We start from the raw sequence: 20,697 nt of genomic DNA, 5'->3' as shown, positions 1-20,697 counted from the left end.
TTGCAGACAACATATATAAAAATAATCCTTCACTTCCAGTTTCCCAGCTCTTCTGGCAAATTATGTATTACTCTTTATTTATATACTACGGTGCCATCATATTACGCTCGGGATGTAATGATATTGCCGGAGGACGGGATGCCGGCCATCGATATACCGACTCATTCATCCAGTATGTTTTCAGACTGTGGGAGGAAACCAGAGCAAACCTGGAGAGAACATACAAACAGTGCACAGATAGTACCGTGGTTGGATTTGAACCCATGGCCACAAACACAACATGAGAAATAAATACCTATAGTGATTGTATAAAATAAGAAATAAACACAAATACGCAAGCACAAACCTGTGATAAAGTTCTACTAATGCCTTCAAATGTATTTTATAATTACATTAACCAATAATTAATGAATTGTTGTTAAAAAAAACTAAAACAAACAAAAAAAATAAACAATACTTTGTTTTAATACCAATGAATTCAGCCCAAGCTATTTTAAAACACTGTTTCCAAAGGAAAATCTTTGCAAGCATCCTGCTTTCAGGACTCATATATTAGCCATACTGGCAGGATGTGTGACTTCCCTAAACAGGTTACACTATAGCTTTAATCATAGGTCTAAAATAAAGGCACATTTATTTGGTGCCTGACACACAGACACTTGATAACTTAAATATTGCAGAATACAAATTGTGAAAACCTAGCGGATGGCTCACCATGCAAATAGTAACACTGCCCCCCAGTGGGCCCTATCAGAAGTGCAGGGAAACAGGACAAAGACAACCAACACACAATTATATTTTATTCTGACTCCATTGTTTAATAAGATATCTGCCGATTATCCTTACGGGAGTCGGGCACTACATATCTCAATGATTGTCTAGAGGAAAATGGAAGGGTTAGAATTTTTTTTTTTTGTTGGAAAATTCTCTTTGTTTGTGATAAATGTAACGTGACCGCGGCAGCCATGTTTTTAGACGGCGTGGCCGATGGCGCATCTTAATACACACAGCGGCGGATTAACACCACAGCAGGTGGATGCTAACACAAATTCCATTGGCCGTAGCATTAGAATAAACTAAAGACAAAGGGCTTAATTCAGAGCCGAACGCTATTTGCGCTCGCTCGTTCAGAAAAAAGGGGTGGCTATTCAAATGAACCGTTCGCTCTTTGCGGTCTGTTCACGCCTCTAGGTCTGAACGAGCGAACAAAACATGCGGTCGTTTTTTGGAAAACTACGCCCCCTGGCCGCTCGCATCCTACGTCATCTCCGCTATTTATTAGATGAATCGACCAGCGTATGAACTGCTCGCTATTCTTGTGGTTGCTTTTTTCTACCGCAATCTTGCGAGCAGTTCTGACTATAAAATAACCCGGTGACGTGGTCAATGATGCTGCTGTATTAATTATGCACACCCATAAAACGCCCGTTTTGACCTTTAAGCATGCCTGCGTTCTGAATTCCACTCCCCGTTTTCAAGCACCTTCCCCTGTTACCACCCACATACGCCTCCTCCTGTCACTCAAAATAGCAGGCATTAGCTATTTAGCGAACAAACGATTTTCGGCCGCACTGACTGGTTCGCGCATGCGTATTACGATCCGTACGCATGCGCAGTTGGGCAAACATCACTCGGAATGAACGAGCGGCCGCTTACGAGCGGCTCTGAATCAGGCCCAAAGTCTCAATAGAGTGAGTGAAAGGATCACAGAGAACAATGAGAGAGAGATGGAATGAGAGAAGGAATGAGAGAAGGAATGGAGGAATGGCAGAGAAGGATGGGGAGAGAATAAGAAGATGATAGTGAATGAAGAGGTGGTAACTAATGAGACATAGAATGAAGAAATAATGTAGATATGATGAGAGAGGAAGTGAATGATCAGATAATTTTGTAAAAATAAAATGAATGAGAGAATAAGTGTGATAGTGAATGACAGTAAGAAAATAAGAGGCGATAAATAATGAGGATGATAGGGAATGACAGTAAGAGACTGAGGGCCTGATTCACTACAGATCGCTATTCTGCTTATACGCACGCAACGCAGGTGCTAATATCAGCGGTGCTATGTAAATGTCTGCATTCGCACTGCGATCGCAGCCTGACATAAGGACGCCCACTTCCCCTTACTCACATCCGTATACTAGGGCAACATAGCGAAACCATCGGCAACATCGGACCCATATGCACAGGTAAGAAAGCCCAGAACTCACTCAGGAATTGCTTCTGTGCACGCTATAAGGCCTCAGGAGGCATCAGGTACCACAGTGGATAATTTATGCACGCCCATGCAACGCTGTTGAAACGCACTGGCACGCCTGCGTGCAGCCGACCCCCCCCCCGTCACCACCCACATACAGCACTTCCTGTCACTCACTCTGCCATGGGTCTGCGTAGCCTCTGCAGACGCAGTTCCCATCGCAATTGCTAGTTTGCGCATGCACACAGATGCACGCGCAGTGCAAATTAATCATCCAATTGCGTGCGTATACTGAATCAGGCCCTGAGAGAGGAGAGTGAACGAGGGAAAGAATGCGGATGATAGGGAATGACAGTAAGAGACTGAGGGCCTGATTTAGCAATGAACGCAGTTGCGTATACGCACGCAATTGGTTGATTAATTTGCGCTGTGCATGCATCGCAGTGTGCAAGCCAGACGCTGCAGTCAGAACTGCGTACACAGAGGCTATGCAGATGGACGACAGAGTGATTGACAGGAAGTGCCGTTTGTGGGTGGTGACCGTGTGAACGCAGGCGTGCCAATGCATTTCGATGCCGGTGTAGGGGCGTGCATAAATGATCCACTGCGATACCTCCAGAGTGCTCATAGCGTCATAGCATGCTCAGAAGTTAGCAATTCCTGAGTCAGGTCTGGGCTTCCTTAACTGTGCATCTGGGGCCGATGTTACTGCCTCTCATGCCAATTAATTACTTCCTCCCACTCCCGCCTCCAAGACTTTGCCCGTGCTGCTCCCCCACCTTTGGAACTCTCTCCCTCTCCCCATTAGACTCTCCACCTTTCTACAATCCTTCAAACGGGCTCTCAAGACCCACTACTTCATCAGTGCTTTCCAGCTCTCATCCTAACTTGCTACTACATGCTCCCTCCTCCCTGTCTTCCCCATTTGTATCATGCCCGTCTGTCTGTCTGAGAGAGGAGAGTGAATGAAAGAGAATGCAGATGATAGGGAATGACAGTAATAGAATGAGAGAAGAGAGTGAATGAGGGAAAGATAGCGGATGATAGGGAATGAGTAATAGAATGAGAGAAGAGAGTGAATGAGGGAAAGATAGCGGATGATATGGAATGACCGTAAGAGAATGAGAAGGAGAGTGGATGAGGAAAAGAATGCGGATGATAGGGAATGACAGTAAGAGAATGAGAGAGAAGGAGAGTGAATGAGGGAAAGAATGCGGATGATAGTCATGAACAGTAAGAGAATGAGAGAGGAGAGTGAATGAGAGAATGAATGCGGATGATAGGAAATGACAGTAAGAGAAGGAGAGTGAATGAGGGGAAAAATGTGGATGATAGTTATGAACAGTAATAGAATGAGAGAGAAGGATAGTAAATGAGAGAATGAATGCGGATTATAGGAAATGACAATAAGAGAGGAGAGTGAATAAGGGAAAGCATGTGGATGATAGGGAATGACAGTAAAAGAATGAGAGAGGAGAGTGAATGAGGGAAAGAATGCGGATGATAGGGAATGACAGTAAGAGAAGGAGAGTGATTGAGGGAAAGAATGCGGTTGATAGTCATGAACAGTAAGAGAATGAGAGAGGAGAGTGAATGAGGGAAAGAATGCGGATGATAGGAAATGACAGTAAGAGAAGGAGAGAGAAGGAGAGTGAATGAGGGAAAAAATGTGGATGATAAGACCAGTAAGAGAATGAGAGAGAAGGATAGTAAATGAGAGAATGAATGTGGATTATAGGAAATGACAATAAGAGAGGAGAGTGAATAAGGGAAAGCATGTGGATGATAGGGAATGACAGTAAGAGAATGAGAGAGGAGAGTGAATGAGGGAAAGCATGTGGATGATGGGGAATGACAGTAAGAGAATGAGAGAGGAGAGTGAATGAGGGAAAGAATGCGGATGATAGGGAATGACAGTAAGAGAAGGAGAGAGAAGGAGAGTGAATGAGAGAAAAAATGTGGATGATAAGAACAGTAAGAGAATGAGAGAGAAGGATAGCAAATGAGAGAATGAATGCGGATTATAGGAAATGACAATAAGAGAGGAGAGTGAATGAGGGAAAGCATGTGGATGATAGGAAATGACAGTAAGAGAATGAGAGAGGAGAGTGAATGAGGGAAAGCATGTGGATGATTGGGAATGACAGTAAGAGAATGAGAGAGGAGAGTGAATGAGGGAAAGCATGTGGATGATATGGAATGACAGTAGGAGAATGAGAGAGAAGAAGAATGAATAAGTGAAAGAATGAGTTAACAGTGAACGACAGTAAGACTGAGATTAAGGGGTCTATTTAGTCAGCACTAAGAATTTGTATCCCCCACTAATCAGAGACGGTGGCCGGAAGGTTACTGAGCGCAGCAGCAGTTGACTTTGGGCACTATTCTGTGAGTCTACAGCGCATGCACAGGTCACCGGGGAAATGGCGTGGCAGCCATTTTCCCCACAATTTCCCTACTGCGCAAAACACCAGGAAAATGGCCTCAGCGACCATTTTCCAGGTGATTTTTACAGCGCTCATACCGCCGTCTTGGGACTCCGGAGAGGAATGTATTAAAAATATGGGTGCAGGGTGCCCATTATAGATATGCCTCTGCCACTAATCACAGCCTTACAGACTCAATTAGCGGAGGAATTTACCAATCCGGGGCTTCGCTGTCAGAGTTTTCTCTCCTTCACTGGTAACCTAACACTGCTGGCAAAGGGTCACATCTCCATGCTGCATAGTAGTCCTATCTGGTGGGGAGGAAGCAAAATCTTTTTGGCTATGAGGTCCCCCATTGCCGGGTATAGGGTAACGTCATCTCAAGATTGTGTTACCCACCAACTAAAAGCTTAATAAATTGTGTTACGCTTTTCACTTCTCTCTGTTTTCTCTGCTGTTAATCTTTTGATACATTGGGTGGGATGTATGACGCATCGCCATAGGCGTCTTTACAATGGGTGCAAAGTGTGGTCCAGGGGGGCCCACACCGCACGCCCTGCACCCACAGGTAATCATACTTACCTCTCTGCCGATTCCCGAAGTGCTGCTCTGCAGCGCCGAGCAGAAAAACGCTTACTAGTAAAATGGCGGCGGACATTTTCCCAGTGATCTGCGCATGCGCAAAATAGAGGTCCCCAGGAAATAGGTGCTGGCACCATTTTCCCAGAGACCGGCGCATTCGCTGTAGATTCTACAGCGCTCAGTGCCAGACAATGATGAGGAGGCCCAAACGGAGGCTGCACACGGGTCCCCTCCTCTCTTAAAATGCCCCTGCGCCTCGCATTCGGGGTGGGATGTATCCCATCGCTCTTGGCATGCTTGCCGCTGTTGGTCAATGCCAGTGTGCATGGCGAGCAAAGCAAAGGACTGCTATCTTGGTAAGACAGGCCGTTTGCGAATGAGGGGCTTCTGTGTCTATGACCCAGAAGTCCCCCTGGGGTCCTTTTTTCGCATGCTGCGCAGCAGGTGCTGGGAGGGATCGCTCTCACAGCACTCTTCCGATAGAAGCCCATAGGCATCTATGGGGAGACAAAAGATGGCATTACCCACCACCACCAAGTATCCCCCCCGTTAAGAGATTCAGAGCTGGTTGGAAACTGAACGCAGGGCCGATGTTTTGCTACTGCGCATGTGCAAAAAAATACTGAAGAACCCTGAGTGTGCGCACAAATGCGCTATTGCGGATAGGATTGCTGGCACTAGGAATGGTGAGGAGAAACCATGGGAGTTCCTGGGCGGTGACTGGGAGGTGGTCTGAAGTGTCCATCTCAGGGGCGTGTTATGGGAGCGTCGGTGGCGTGTGAATGAACACGTCGGCATTCTCAGTCGCAGAGACGTAGCCACAGAGGCCATGTTATTACGGAGTTGAGAAGTAAACACTGCACCGGCCGTAGGCCAACGGACAATGAAAGAGGTGCTCTCTCCAGCGTACGCTAACGCACAAGGGGCGGCTGACACTAGCATTGGATTCACTTCACATAAGCTCCGTACACACGGAGCAATCAGACATTGTTGTCTGATCGTCCTGCATGCGCTGGATTTTCGATATCGAACATCAAGCACACGCACCAACCCCCAAACGACTATAACGACCCGCGATCAGTGATCGCGGGTCCCTATAGTCAGGGCCATAGAGAGCCTGGCCGGGCTAGGGTAAAGAAGGGGACGTGGCCTAATCGTGAGAGGTGTGGCCATGCCCCCTAAAAAAAAAAAAGAACAAAACACCACTTTTGCAGCACCGCATAGCCCCACTCCCCGGCGCTGTAAGCCCCCCAGCCCGGCACTAAGCAGGGGGGGGGTGTGATCGCTCCCCCCCACAGCCATAGGAGACTGCTCCGGCTGCTGTGCTGAGCTGCTTTGAGGAAGGGGTTGGGGGCGACGCCAGGCCCCTCTAGCAAGCCCGGGCCCGGGTAAACTGTACCCGCTCCCCTACCCTCTCGGCGCCCATGCCTATAGTAACCAGGCTAACCTGGTCGATATCAACCAGGCTGGCCTGCATGCACGGGCGATGGTCGATATCGACCATCCGCGGCTGCGCATCGACCATCGTTTGGGGGATGGAAGGGGCCAAAAACAGGACGATATGAAATATAACGTTCTGATCGATATTGTTATTGTTTATATCGTCCTGTTATATCTGACCGTGTGTACGCACCATTAAATAACAAACTGAAATAACACACACATAAAATTCTACTATATGACTATTCCCAATATATAAATCATAGCACAAAGAACCATTACCTCAGGAATTACAGAATAAGCTTTTCCAGAGACAGTTAAATACATTTTCGTATCAACCTTATAGATTTTCTAGGGTATACAAATGTTAAATGTGCTACAATATAACGAGTTACAGTACCAGCTGAACCTGTGCCTCTTGTGTCCCACAATTATACAGTAACACAACCTAATACATAAAGCTCCAAAGTTTCGGGGAAGCTGAAGGACTTTGAGGAATTCCCTATAATTCCTATAGTTTCCATTTTTACAATGTAGAAAAACGACATTTTGTATTTTTCCCTAATCTATTCCAAGGGTCTGAACCTACCTCCCAAAAATACGTATAAACTAAGCTAAAGGAATAACAAGAGTTCACGGTTCTGGGGTCACCGGTCATTTCCTCTGTGTCTTTTCCATTAGAGTTTTATTTTTAATATCTGTCATTGTGCTACGAGCTGGCCTTTCGCAAGCGTGGCCATACTGAGATATAAACGTGCACATATTCCTCCAGCGAGACTGAGCGATACATTATTAATGAATTTTATGCATCGATCCCACGTTGTTTAAACGTCCAATATTGCAATCTTGAAATTGCTGCTGAAATTCCTTCTCAATAAATCCAGCCTTATTGGCCGAGTTGTATGATTAGAAAGTACAATGCAGGATTTATTTGGTTCTTACTCTCCAATATAATCAGATGTAAACGGTCCCTCTGGTTTGGGGCAGAGCAGGAGGTGTCGCCTGGATCGCCTGATTTGGGAGTTATTGGAATTTAATAATTCAGAATCTCCTGCAGCAGAGCCTCTGGCTTGTAGAAAACGCTGCCGTATGATGACAGTACTAATGTGACTCATTACCTGTGCCAGCTTGGCTGATCCAAAGAGATAATAACTATTGCTACCAACGTGGGCCCAAGTAACACTCTGCATCGAAAAATAGTAGCAGGAGACATTCTCTGGGGGGGCTACATCAATATTAAGCTGATTGGTTCACTAGGAACTGTTGCAATCACTGAGGTATGAGGCATAGGGCCTGACTCTGAGAGGCACGCTAATACGATTTCAGCTGCGATTTTGCACGGAACGCAGCTGCGAAAATAGGCTAATAGTTCTAAAGCTTACCCGAGCATAAGGACGCCCGCCACTGCCATCTCATCTGTGTACAATGTGGCTTACCTGCGTTAAAAAGTAGAGATATGGAAAGAACTTACCCTTGTTATCTCTTCTATGGACCCTGAAGTAGAAAAGTAGAGATATGGTAAGAACTTACACTTGTTATCTCTTTTTTTTTTTGCTATGAAGTCCATAGGGTCCACAGGGCACCCGCCCTGACGCACCTGTGCTTCATTTGGGCTTCGCTCCGGTCACTGGTTTTCAGTCTTCTACTGTGTGAGAATGTGATTCTTGAGTGTTCCAGACTTTCTTCTCTCTCTTTTATCCTCCTCCAGACTTGGCTTGCTATGTAACTGAGGAGCCTCTGGCCCGGGGGCGGGGTAAAGAGGGAGACCCGTTGCATTCTGGGAGAGAAATTAACTGTGTAAGGTGCCCGGATGACACTGCATCACCTATACCCAAGGTCACCCTGTGGACCCTATGGACTTCATAGAAAAAGAGATAACAAGGGTAAGTTCTTACCATATCTCTACTTTTCTACTTCAGGGTCCATAGAAGGTCCACAAGGTGACCTTGGGGATGTCCCAAAGCAGTACCTTCAAGGGCGGAAAGGAAAATCCGCCGCCCGAAGAAAGCATCCTGAGTAGCAAAGGTATCAAAAGGGTAATACCTCAAAAAGTTCTGGAGAGAAGACCATGTGGCCGCCTTACAAAGCTGTACAGCCGAGGCACCACAACGAGCTGCCCACAAAGGGCCCACAGACCGAGTAGAATGAACAGTAACAGAGGGCGGCACAGGAAGGTCCTCATGAGTGTAAGCCTCAGAGATCATCATGTGAAGCCAGCTAGCCAAAGTTTGTTTATTGGCTGGCCATCCCTTCTTGTGGAAACCATAAAGTACAAACAAGGAGTCTGATTTCCGAAGGGAACTGGAACGATCCACATAAATCTTGAGGGTACGTAACACATCCAATGAGGCCTCACCTGCCGAGAGGCCTGGAGAATTAAAGGCTGGCACAATAATTTCCTCATTAATGTGGAAACTAGAGACCCCCTTTGGTAGGAAACCAGGGCGAGTCCAAAGCACCGCAATGTCCTGATGAAAAACCAGAAATCGGGAACGACAAGAGAGAGCCCCCAAATCGGATACCCTTCTGGCCAAAGCAATGGCCAGAAGAAAAACAGTCTTGGCAGTAAGCCATTTGAGGTCCACTGAGCCCAGTGGTTCAAAGGGAGGGCCCTGGAGGGCCCTAAGGATAACGGCCAAATCCCAAGGTGCTACAGGAGGGACAATGGAAGGCTGGATACGAAGGACCCCTTGAAAGAAGGTGCAAATATCAGGAAGAGGAGCAATCCTACACTGGAACCACACTAAAAGGGCCAAGATATGGACCTTCAGTGAAGCAAGGCGGAGACCCAGGTCCAAACCCGCCTGCAGGAAAGCCAAAACTCTGGATATTCTAAACACCTTGGGCGACATCATTCAAAATAGGTATGCCATACCCTGTGGTAAATTCTAGCAGAAGCAGGTTTACGTGCTCTGAGTATGGTGTTAACCACAGAGCCGGAAAAACCCTTGGACCTTAGGAGGGATGTCTCAAGAGCCACGCCATCAAAGACAGATGACCCAGATCCAGGTAGAGGCAAGGACCTTGAGACAGCAGGTCCAGACGTTGAGGCAACAGCAACAGAGTGTCGATGGAGAGACTCTGAAGATCTGAGTACCAGGGGCGTCGGGGCCACGCTGGAGCCACCAGCAGGACCATGCCTCCCTCTTGCTTAAACTTTTGAAGAACACGAGGAAGAAGGTAGAACGGAGGAAACAGGTACACAGACTGGATAGTCCACTTGACTGACAGAGCGTCCACCAGGAGAGCCCTGGCTTCTCTTGTCCTGGACCCGTACTGCGGCAGCTTGTGATTTAGGCGAGAGGCCATGAGGTCCACTTCTGGAAGGCCCCACTTGTCCACTAGGAGCTGAAACACTTCTTGGTGAAGAGACCATTCCCCGGGATGCGCGTCGTGACGGCTGAGGAAGTCCCAATTCAGCACTCCTGGAATGAATACCGCCGATATGGCTGGTGGATGACATTCCGCCCATATCAACATGTCAGAATGCGTGACACCTCTGCCATTGCCGCCTGACTTCGAGTTCCTCCTTGAAGCAGCAGCCTGGCTTGTTGCAGGGCCCTGAAAACTGTCCGAAAGTTCCAATATGTTGATTGGTAGTGCAGATTCCTCTGCGGTCCAACTTCCTTGAAAGGAGTGTGGACCTGTTACTGCGCCCCAACCCCGAAGACTGGCATCCGTCATCATAAGAACCCAGTCCGATATCCAAAAGGGACGCCCCCTGGAGAGGTGGACCTTCTGTAGCCACCAAGTCAGAGACAGGTGAATTTCTGGAGAGAGAACCATCGTTTGAGTCCGTATATGATGAGGTAATCCATCCTACTTGGAAAGGATCAATTTCTGCAGAGAGCGGGAATGAAACTTCGCATACTCCACCATGTTGAACGTCGACACCATAGATCCCAGTAACTGCATTGCTGAGTGGACTGACACTCTGCGACTGCAAAGGCATCTGCAAAGTGGAGATCTTTTCTGCTGTCTGAAAAATCCTTTGCTGTTGTGAATCCAACAGAGCTCCCAGATGGAGCATCCTTTGAGACGGAATCAGTGAGGACTTCTTCCAATTGATCAACCACCCATGTACCAGAAGCACAGATATCGTTAGCTGCAGGTGGTGGTAAAGCACCTCTGGGGACCCTGCTAGTAGTAAGAGGTCATCCTGGTATGGTAACAGACAGATCCCCTGCAACCGCAGATGGGCTGCCATTACCACCATGACCTTTGTAAACACCCCAGGTGCAGTTGAAAGGCCAAATGGCAGAGCCCGAAACTGGAAATGTTGTTGTGACACAGCAAACCTGAGAAAACGTTTGTGAGTTGAAGCAATCGGAATATGCAGGTATGCATCCTGAATATCCAGAGACACCAGAAAATCCCCAGGTTCCATAGTCCGTATAACTGAGCATAGGGTTTCCATCCTGAACCTGGATACCCTGTGGAATTTGTTCAGGGACTTGAGATTGAGGCTAGGACGGTAAGAACCGTTTGATTTTCTGGACTAGAAAAAGGCTGGAATAATAACCCGTGCCCCTTTGGGACATTGGGACTGGTACAATGACCCCTGCCTGCAGCATGATGTGTACCACCTCTTGAATAGCCAAGGCCTTGTCTGTGATTTTCGGAAGTCCTGTGCAAAAGAACTGATGGGGAGGCCTTCTGCGGAAAGAGAGGGCATACTCCAGAGAGACCACTTCCCTCATCCAGGAATCCGTGGTAGTGTGACACCAGCACTGGGTGAACTGGAGAAGTCAGCCTCCCACCCTGGGGTCCCCCAGGAGAAGGCCCGCACCATCAAGAGGAGGGCTTGTCATCAGGATTGGCAGCCGGACATCTGGTACTCCAAGGCTGCTTCTTAGGCCTGGCAGCTTTTTTGGCGGTGGAAGGCCTGGGAAAGGACTGAGTTCTAGCATTACTTGGGGCCTGGTAGGTCCAAAAGGATGGAGTCCGAGGCCCCGAAGAGGCTGGAGCAGAAGGCAGACAAGCCGACTTAGCTGCTGCTAAGGTATTCACAATCTTGTCCAAATCAGGGCCAAACAAGACTTTACTGTCATAAGGCAAACACTCCAACCACTTCTTGGATTCCACATCAGCCCTCCAAGAACGGAGCCACCCAGAGTGGTCGAGCCGCAGTGGCCGCCGAGGAAATCCTGGCATTTAGTAAGCTGACATGCAATGCTGCCTCATTTACGTAGGAAGCAGAATCTCGGATGTTTCCCACAAGATTCAGCTGTTCTCTGGTAGCATTTGGGGCTAAAGATGTTTCCAGGCTGTTAGCGCAACATTCCATGGCCCGAGCCACCCAGCAGATGGCCATAGCTGGTCTGCACGCAGCCCCCGAAAAGGAATAAACAGATTTAAGGCAGACCTCTACCTTCCCATCTGTAGAATCCTTCAGGGATGACATGGAAGGCATAGGTAGCATCGCGATTTTTACCAAGCGCGTGACATGGGAATCCACCACCGGTGGAGTCTCCCACTTGGTAAAATAATTCTCAGCAAAAGGATAAGCAGAGGCTAGATGCTTCTACGGCTGATAACACTTCCCTGGTGTTTTCCATGCTACCTCCAAAAGATTCACCAATTGGTCAGACAACGGGATATAGTCTCAGTCACCTTTTCTTCCATGAAATATGCATGCCTAGACTTAGGCGCGGGAGGCTCCTCAATGATCAGGGCTGCCTTCATAGCCTGTATCAGACCTGGAATATATATTTTTGACTTGACCTCTGCCTCCTGAGGAGGGGGCTCAGAGTCAGACTCATCGGGGAGAGGTCCATCATCAGATGACACATCATCTTCATCCCACACAGTAGATTGCGAAGACAGCAAGACCCTTTTAGCCGGTCTGCTGACGGGTGCATCACTCTGCCGTACCTCAGACGCATTTTTTAACACAGTGGGAAATGTATTAATCCACTGGGGGGGAAACACCTGCATGGGTGCAGATGGTTGCAGCAGGTTCTGCGCTGGCAAAAGGTGCTGCTGTTGAATACTGAACTGTGGAAACACAGGAGGGCCTGCCAAACGCCCCGCAACGGCCATCCAGTGCTTTTCTAAAGCACTCCCATGGCAGCTCCTGCTGAGCGGCAGAAGCCACAGAGGGACCTGTAGGGGTATAACACCGCAAACCTAACTCCTCAGAGGCTATGTCCCCCGCCCCGAACACCGCTGTACATTTTTTACAGAACAGATTAGTAGGAGCCAAATTAGGCCTATCACTGCCAGACATAGTGAAGAGGATACCACACTATAGATGTGACTGCATAGTAAGGTCACAGACTGCGACTTCAGCTGCACCCGCACAACACCAGTGCTATGGCTCAGAATAGCAGAATAGGTACAGGGATAGCAAAATGGCTGACAGTACAGAAAGATACTCAGACAGACAGCGCTAGCATACAGTTGCAGACAATGCAGAATAATAACAATACCTGCACTTAATGGCACTTACTGGTCAACTACAGACTTGGCGTCTAGTAGGACAAGGCGCTACATACACTGACCACCACCAGGAGGAGAGGTATGTAGGGGCACCCGGACTCCGCACCGCCCGCCAAGATCTCCAACACTCAGCCAGGAGAAATGGCCGCCAAAGAACTCAGGGGGGGTGGAGCCGGAAGAAAGAAGCTGTCACAGCCCAGCCAGACCATGGTGGAAAGGTGCGCTGTGCAGCGTGGAGGAGCCATCTGTAAAACAGGGCAGGCTGCCTCCCCTGGCCAGCGATTAACCCCTAGGATGGTGGAGCGTTCTGCAAAACTCCATCCCGCTGTCCCGGGCAGCTTTGTGGAAGCGCAGGACTCAGTGCCTGGCTCCACACGCTGTCAACCCCAGGGAGTCCCCAGCCCAGGAGGAAAAAGACTGCAATTCGGCGCACACCACCGCAGTGCGTGTCGCTTACCTAATGCCCTGTAGCGTCCGCCTGCTGCCTAGGGATCCTCCGGGGTCCCGGCTAGCCAAGACCCCAGAGGCCCGCTGTGCTCCTCAGATCAGTACCGGCATCTCTGCGCCAACGGGGTGATAACAAGGCAGTGCGAACTTCCACTGACCTGTCCGCACTAGAAGAAAAGTATTCTTCTAATCTTCATACTTCAGGGGCTATTTGTAACAGCCCCACTACGTGTTCAATAACCCGACTCTGGCCAGGAACCCAACGAAACTGGGGAGCCTCTGGCAGGGGGCGGGGCATAGAGGTAGACACGTTGCATCCTGGGAGAGAGATTTTCCCGGATGACTCTGCATCACCTGTACCCAAGGTCACCCTGTGGACCTTCTATGGACCCTGAGGTAGAAATATCGTTAACATTGATGCACATCAAGCGGCCATCTTGCCCTTGCAGCGGATCTGACTATCCACAGACTCGGCGGCTCTCCTGACACGCAGATGGCTCTCATGCTACATAGGAGACTGCAAGGGCTAATTTATGCATGCCCACGTAACGCCATTTAAACGGTCCAACGCGCCTTCGTTTTACTGGAACCCCCCCCATTGCCTCCCCCAAATGCTGATGACCTGTCACTTTGCAAATGGACCCTCTGTGCGTGCGACACCGCAAGACAATCGCAACGTGTGTGGCTTTTACGCATGCGCAATGATCTGCGGAAGAATCGCATTAGCGTCCATCTCGGAATCAGACACTATCCCCACAGTGTGTACACACAGAGGTGCAGCTGCAATTCAGAAACACGTTATCAAAACATGTATAGGAAATGTGCTGGGCAGTGACGAGGAGGCGGCTATACTGGCACGCGGAGATGCGCCGCTCGGCGTGTTAGGAGCATTGCTGAAGTGGTTGCATTATCAGACGCTTAATCACTCACATTAGGGCCATACACTGAAGGAGAACCTGCTCCTAGCATGGGGCAGGTGACAGTTTCCATGGTGACCCCGAGGTTTGCAGCTAAAGATGGACAAAGTGGGCGTCCCAGTCCTTGCACATGCAGACTTACGGCTGTGCGCCAAGGGCGGGCGTGTAGCGGTATCAGCATTAAGTCCCAGACACAACAGATGCAGACACGGACACTGCAGAGTCCAACTCAGAATAAGGACCACAAAGTGCCTCATGCCTCAGTGATGTCTCTATTCCTAGTAGATCAACCCACAAAATGGCGACTTCGAATGTGTGTAGTTGACCTGTCTACAGAACCGGCAATAGCCAAATTAGTGCCCTAGGAAAGATTTTGGGTGGTGCCCCCTCTCCGTGCGATCCAGAAAAGGGGTGTAGTCAGCACAGTACGGTATCAGCACCCACCACCCCTATCCCAGTGAGCACCACAGCACCCCAGCCCTCTCCCAGTTCCAAACTTACTTTGCTTGAGCGCAGCCTGCAGAGCCGTTTGACTCAAGGTACAGCAAACCGCGGGTGGCAGATCCACTCTTCCCGTCTCAGGCTGGCAGGCCGCAGCTGTGTGTGGTGATTGTTGGAGGCGGAACCCAGAGCCGTGAGGTGTGAGTCACTACTCCGAGCTCCGCAAAGGTCCATGGTGCAGCAGCCCTCCTGCGACCATATATAGTCCTGGGTGAGCCTCTGCCCATACACAGAAGCTCATTCTGATTGTGTGACGCCTCAGAGCTGGCCCGGCGCTAACCACTAGCCGCCGTCCAGGTGCTCCGCCCCTGCAAACTATTGCCGGCTGTTCCACTGCTGCCCGCTCACTATTTGCTGCTGTCAGGCCCGATCGGAACGGTCAGCTGAGATCCGATCGTGGACGCTGTGCAGTAGCAGCTTCCAGAGTCTCTGCCCAGCCGTCAGCAAGTGCCCAGGCTGTGCCTGCACCAAACCTCCACCGGCCCGAGGCATTTGCTTAGTTTGTCTATGCCTAGGACCGGCTCTGCCTGTCTATAAAGGGGTCTCATAGATGTCCTGAGTTCCTGGCTGTATTGCTATGCACATTGGCTGAGACCACAACATGGCTGCCTCTGCTGGACCTCATTTACGGTGCACTGTAAGCAATTTGATTTGGCCTTGAGACATCTAAAAGCACCCCCCCTCCAATAAATGTACATGCACATGTGACCTCACAAGGGGGGCGGAGCCAGGAAACTGAGGCTGAGCTCCAGGCTGCCACGAACCAAATGCAGGTGCCAAACAGGCAGTGATGCCTTGCACCCTGGGCAGAGGCACGGCTCACACGCCCCTAGTTACGGCTCTGTCTCAGGTCAGTGATAAACTATGTAGAAAAAGCAAATGTCCTATCCAATAAGCAGCTTTACTTCCATTAGCAGTTCTCCATCAGAATAGATGTACTTGGATATATGGCTTATTTGCAAATTGATATATCGCATAATTACTGTATTTCTGCTATTCTATAGTTCCCCGTCTGATTTAATAGAGGGGGTGGGGGGGGGGGTGACACAATGTTATGATTCACCACGAATAGTCATCAAGCCAGCGGACCACCCCACTTCACCGGTAGACTGCCGTGAACATATATGTACATAACGGTCTCCTTATGCACTGGATAGTGTATTATTATATGGTATTAATAATTAACCCCATTGATGGTCTATAGCAGTGCACCCCGAACAGTGCATGTTTTCCAGATCTTCTTGTTGGTGCACAAGTGTATTTATTACTGCTTGACCACTGTTAAAAGGGGATGTAGTTGACATCCTGGTGCCAGCATCCCGACCACCGGCATCCCCATGGTAATACTGGGGTTAGGCAATAGTGGGAGGGTTTGGCTGCCGGGTAAAGGGTTAGAATTATTGGTAGGGTACTTACTGACAGGTGTCATATTTTCACCAAGTTAGGATTTTTAGCGCCGGCATCCCATACCCAAACCGCTAAAAGATCCACAGGTGGTGCTAATTATTTCATTTGTGATACTGAGAACATACGGCACTAGTAATATAGTTAGCTTACTAATTTTATTGTGGTCATGGTGTGGGCTGGGGAGGGGGGTTTCCAGGCAACTGCACCCCCCCCCCCCCCTGTGTATGCCTATGAAGGGCTATTACTTTCACTGGAACCCTCCATCTCGTCTTGTCAGTATGAGAGCAGTTATATTTCTGCAGGAGTCTGAGTCACTGGCATCCCCAGGAAGGTGAGAGGTTCATCCAAACTCCTCTGGGGAATTAGGACCAAGCAGCAGATACACAGACAAAACACACGAGGGGCCTCATTCAGAGCTGCTTAAACTGCCGATGTTCAAGGAATAGAGCGATTTTTATTTTTGCTACTGTACATGCGCAAAAAACTTGTACGAATCATGCACATTACGCACAGAGCAGCAGCTGCGACACACGGGTTCCAAGCCCGATAAGTAGAGGAGAAACTGGAAATATCAGAGCAATGTGGATAGACGGTTGTTCAGCTCGCCGTTCATTATAATGTCATCATTATCAAGTTATCCCAAGTCAATGTGACCCTGGAATCACTTTGCCACTTACTTTAAAGACAAGCGTTCAGAATGAGATCTTTGCCAGCAAACCCTTTTTGCCAGCAATCCTGTTACCCTCAGCTCCTTCCCGCTTGTAACTGAGATCCTCACTCTACTCTGCTCTATCTGTCCCCACCAAGCTCCTCCACTCACTCTCCTGGAACACTTGCCGGCACCTCTTCACTCCTCCTTTTTCTCCTCCACCCTCAAACATGCTCCCATCTCCCCTTCTCTTATAAACCATCACTCGATGCTGCCGCTCTCTCCAACTGCCGCCCCATTTCTCTGCACCCTTTGCTTACAAAATTCTTGAATAAGTCTTCACCCAATTGACCCATTTTCTCTGCTCCCACCCTCCTCCCGTCCAACTGCAATCTGGCTGCCATGGTCTTCACTCCAGTGAAATTGGCCACAATAAAGTGACCAATCACCTACTTTTAATGAAGACAAAGGGACAATTCTCACATTGTCTCTTTTCCTTGACACCTTTCTCTCCAATAATCTTCTTGGTACTGTACTCCCCTGGTTTACCTCCTACTACTCATGTCATTCCTTCAGTGACTCTACTGCTGATGGGTTCTCTCCTCTTCCAATTGGAGTTTCTCAAGGCTGTGTCTTCACACACGTCCTCTCAGCAAACTCTTATGCTCCTTCAGCCTCAACTACCACCTATATATAAATGTATATTTCCTCCACAGACCCCTCTTTGTTCATGTGCCATGTCCAACTGCTTACCTACCATCTCCACCTGGATCTCCGAGCGTTCCCTCAAGCTTTTGGCCAAATCTGAGCTCATTGCTTTTCCCAATGTTAATGCCATTATCCCATTCATCTCCATCCAGCTGGACTTTACTCCATCTTGTTTCCCATGTATGAGGTCTTATGTCATCATTGACTGTGCCCGTAGCTCCTCACATCCAGTCCCTCTCGCTATCCTGTCACATTCTCCTCTGCAACATTGAAAAACGATGCCCCTTCCTCACCCAGGAAGCAACCAAAACCCTTGTCCCACTCATTCATTATCTCTTGTATGGACTACTGTAATATAACCACCTGCCCTCCCATCCCCCACCTTTCCCCTCTACAATCCATACTGAATGTGGCGACTGGACAAAGACACTCCATTCCGTAATCCCTTAAATGGCTCCCCTTACGCTTCAGGATTCAAGTTGCACAACCTCACTTATAAACCCCCCACAAACACTTCCTCTCCATATTTCTCTGGCCTTGTCACAAGATACACCCAATCCCGATCACTCCGTTCTGCTTCTGGCCTATAGCCAGGACCGGTGATACCATTTGGCAGCTGCCTAAGGGCACAAAAATGACCGAAATCTCTGACAGAGACATCTTTTTGCTACTCACAGATATGCGCAGCTACATCTTTGCCTGTAGCGCAGCAAATTGCGCCATGCATGGCGCGAGACGCACTCCAGCGATCGGAGATACACATTTGCATCTCCCTAGGATTGAATGGGAGACGCACTCCCGCAATTGGGGACGCATCATAGCGTATCGTGGTGCACACCGCGATGCATGCACACGTTTGTGGCTCGATTAGCCACAATGAACCTGGGTGCATCTGTGGTTCTGACAGCAGAAGCGGATTACAGTATATAGACAGCTGCTGCACCAGTACTTTGCCCCTGATCTTCTATTCATGTATAACATGCCTGGCTGGTTCAGCGTTGCAGGCAGGTAGCAGTGTCCGTCCTCTTCCCCTCTTTGAAAGTACATGTGAGGTATTTATAAACATTTAAGATACTGTATTCTTCATCCCACACTACAGTCAGTCACTTCCTGGGGCAGCTCACACATGATGTGGAATAGTATTATTACAGAAGTTGCATTAAATATTGGAAGGATCAGAACCTCATGATCAGTCTAATATTCACCTTGCACTAGGGTGCTGAATTTACACTGTGTATGTGCAGAAAATGAGCACGCACAAAAGTGGCTGTGCACAGTCCTCTATACTTTGGACCCTTACCACCAAAGAGGTTGAACTAGGAGTGTGGATAAGGGGGGAAGGGCTGGATTGAGAGGAGGGGGCCCGTGTTCATTTCTTGTCCGGGGCCCCTTCCTCTCTCCCTGGCAGCAGACTGGTGCTTCTGACCGCCAACCACAGCAGCAGTAGACTCTGGGCACACTACTGCGAATGCGCGGCCGCCATTTCCCCGGCAATTTCCTCATTGTGTATGCGCAAAACGCCGGAAAAATGGTGCGGCGGCCATTTTCCGGCATTTTGTGCAGGAATGAGACACCTGACGCGGGACCTTGGAAAGGTATTAGATAATATTGGTGCAGGTTGCACCACAGACCCTGTACCCGTTATAGATACGCCCCATGTTAGTTAAGGGAAAAGGATGGGGCTCTAGGCTGAAGCTATGCCTAGGTTGCCAAGAAACCGGCCCTGCCTATAGTATGCCTCTCTTACGTCTCCTCTTACCACCATCTCCAAGACTTCTCCCGTGCTACTCACTACCTATGGAACTCATTACCTCATACAGTACTACCAAAACTACAGTCCTTCAAACTAGCCCTCATACCTTACCTATTCATGCTTGCCTATCCTACCCTTCATGTCCACTTCCTTCAACCACCCCATACACTTGTGTTCCATTTGCTCTTACGGTCTCATTATTCCCTGCCTCTAGAACAGAGGTTCACAAACTTGGTCCACAGGACTCCACACAGGTCACATTTTCCAGGTCACCCAGCAGGTGCACAGGTGTAGTCATTACTCACTGACACATTTTAGAAGATCCACAGGTGGAGCTAATTATTTCACTTGTGATACTGTGAGACCTGGAAAACATGCATTGTTTGGGGTCCTGAGGAGTGTGGGGGCGATTCAGACCCGGACGCTAAGCTGCGCTCTTTCGCAGCCAAAAAGGAACCGGGTATGCAAATTCCGCGATCGCACGGTCTTTCTTAACACACGTCATCTCCAGGAAGTGTGTGATTAATCAGAACCATCGGAGCTGCTCGCAGCCCTTGAGGTAGACCCTACCCCACCGCAAGCACTGCGATCACTGCAGGCTGAAATACAACCAAGTGACGTGTACAATGACGCCTCCATGATAATTATGCACACCCATAAATCTCCGTTTTGACGCCCAGACACGCCTGCGTTCGTACCACCACTCCCCCGTTCACAAGCACCTTCCTGTTACCATCCACAAACGGCGCTGGCACTCAGAGCAGTGTCCAGTCTGTGTACTATGAGCGCACGATTCCCGAGCGCAGTGACTGGTTCGCACATGCATATTTTGCCACATGCACAGACGGGCAGCAATCTCATAGCGATCACAGCTTAGCGTCCGGGTCTGAATTAGGCCCCGAGTTTGAGAACCTGTGCTCTAGAATGTAAGCTTTCATGGGGAGTGGCCGCTGTACCCTATGTCACGTCCATGACCTCTTTATATGACATGTCTGTTATATTCTAGCTTTTCTGTTTGCCGAACTCATATTCACGTAATTCGCACTCTTGTTTGCGCTATCTGTAACTGTTTGCACACAACTCACACTTATTATTTACAGACTGCTATTATTCTTAATTGTATTCATGTCGATATTAGGCTTAACCGCATTAATAGATTGTTTATTAAGCTTATTGGGATCATTGTATTTGCATGATTGGTGAATAATTGATGATGATAGAATTATCATTAC

This window comes from Taudactylus pleione, unplaced genomic scaffold, assembly GCF_031769625.1.
Source record: "Taudactylus pleione unplaced genomic scaffold, aTauple2 ptg000586l, whole genome shotgun sequence".
Lineage (NCBI taxonomy): Eukaryota > Metazoa > Chordata > Amphibia > Anura > Myobatrachidae > Taudactylus > Taudactylus pleione.
The sequence above is the reverse complement of the archived record's forward strand: the minus strand, read 5'-3'. Positions refer to the sequence as shown.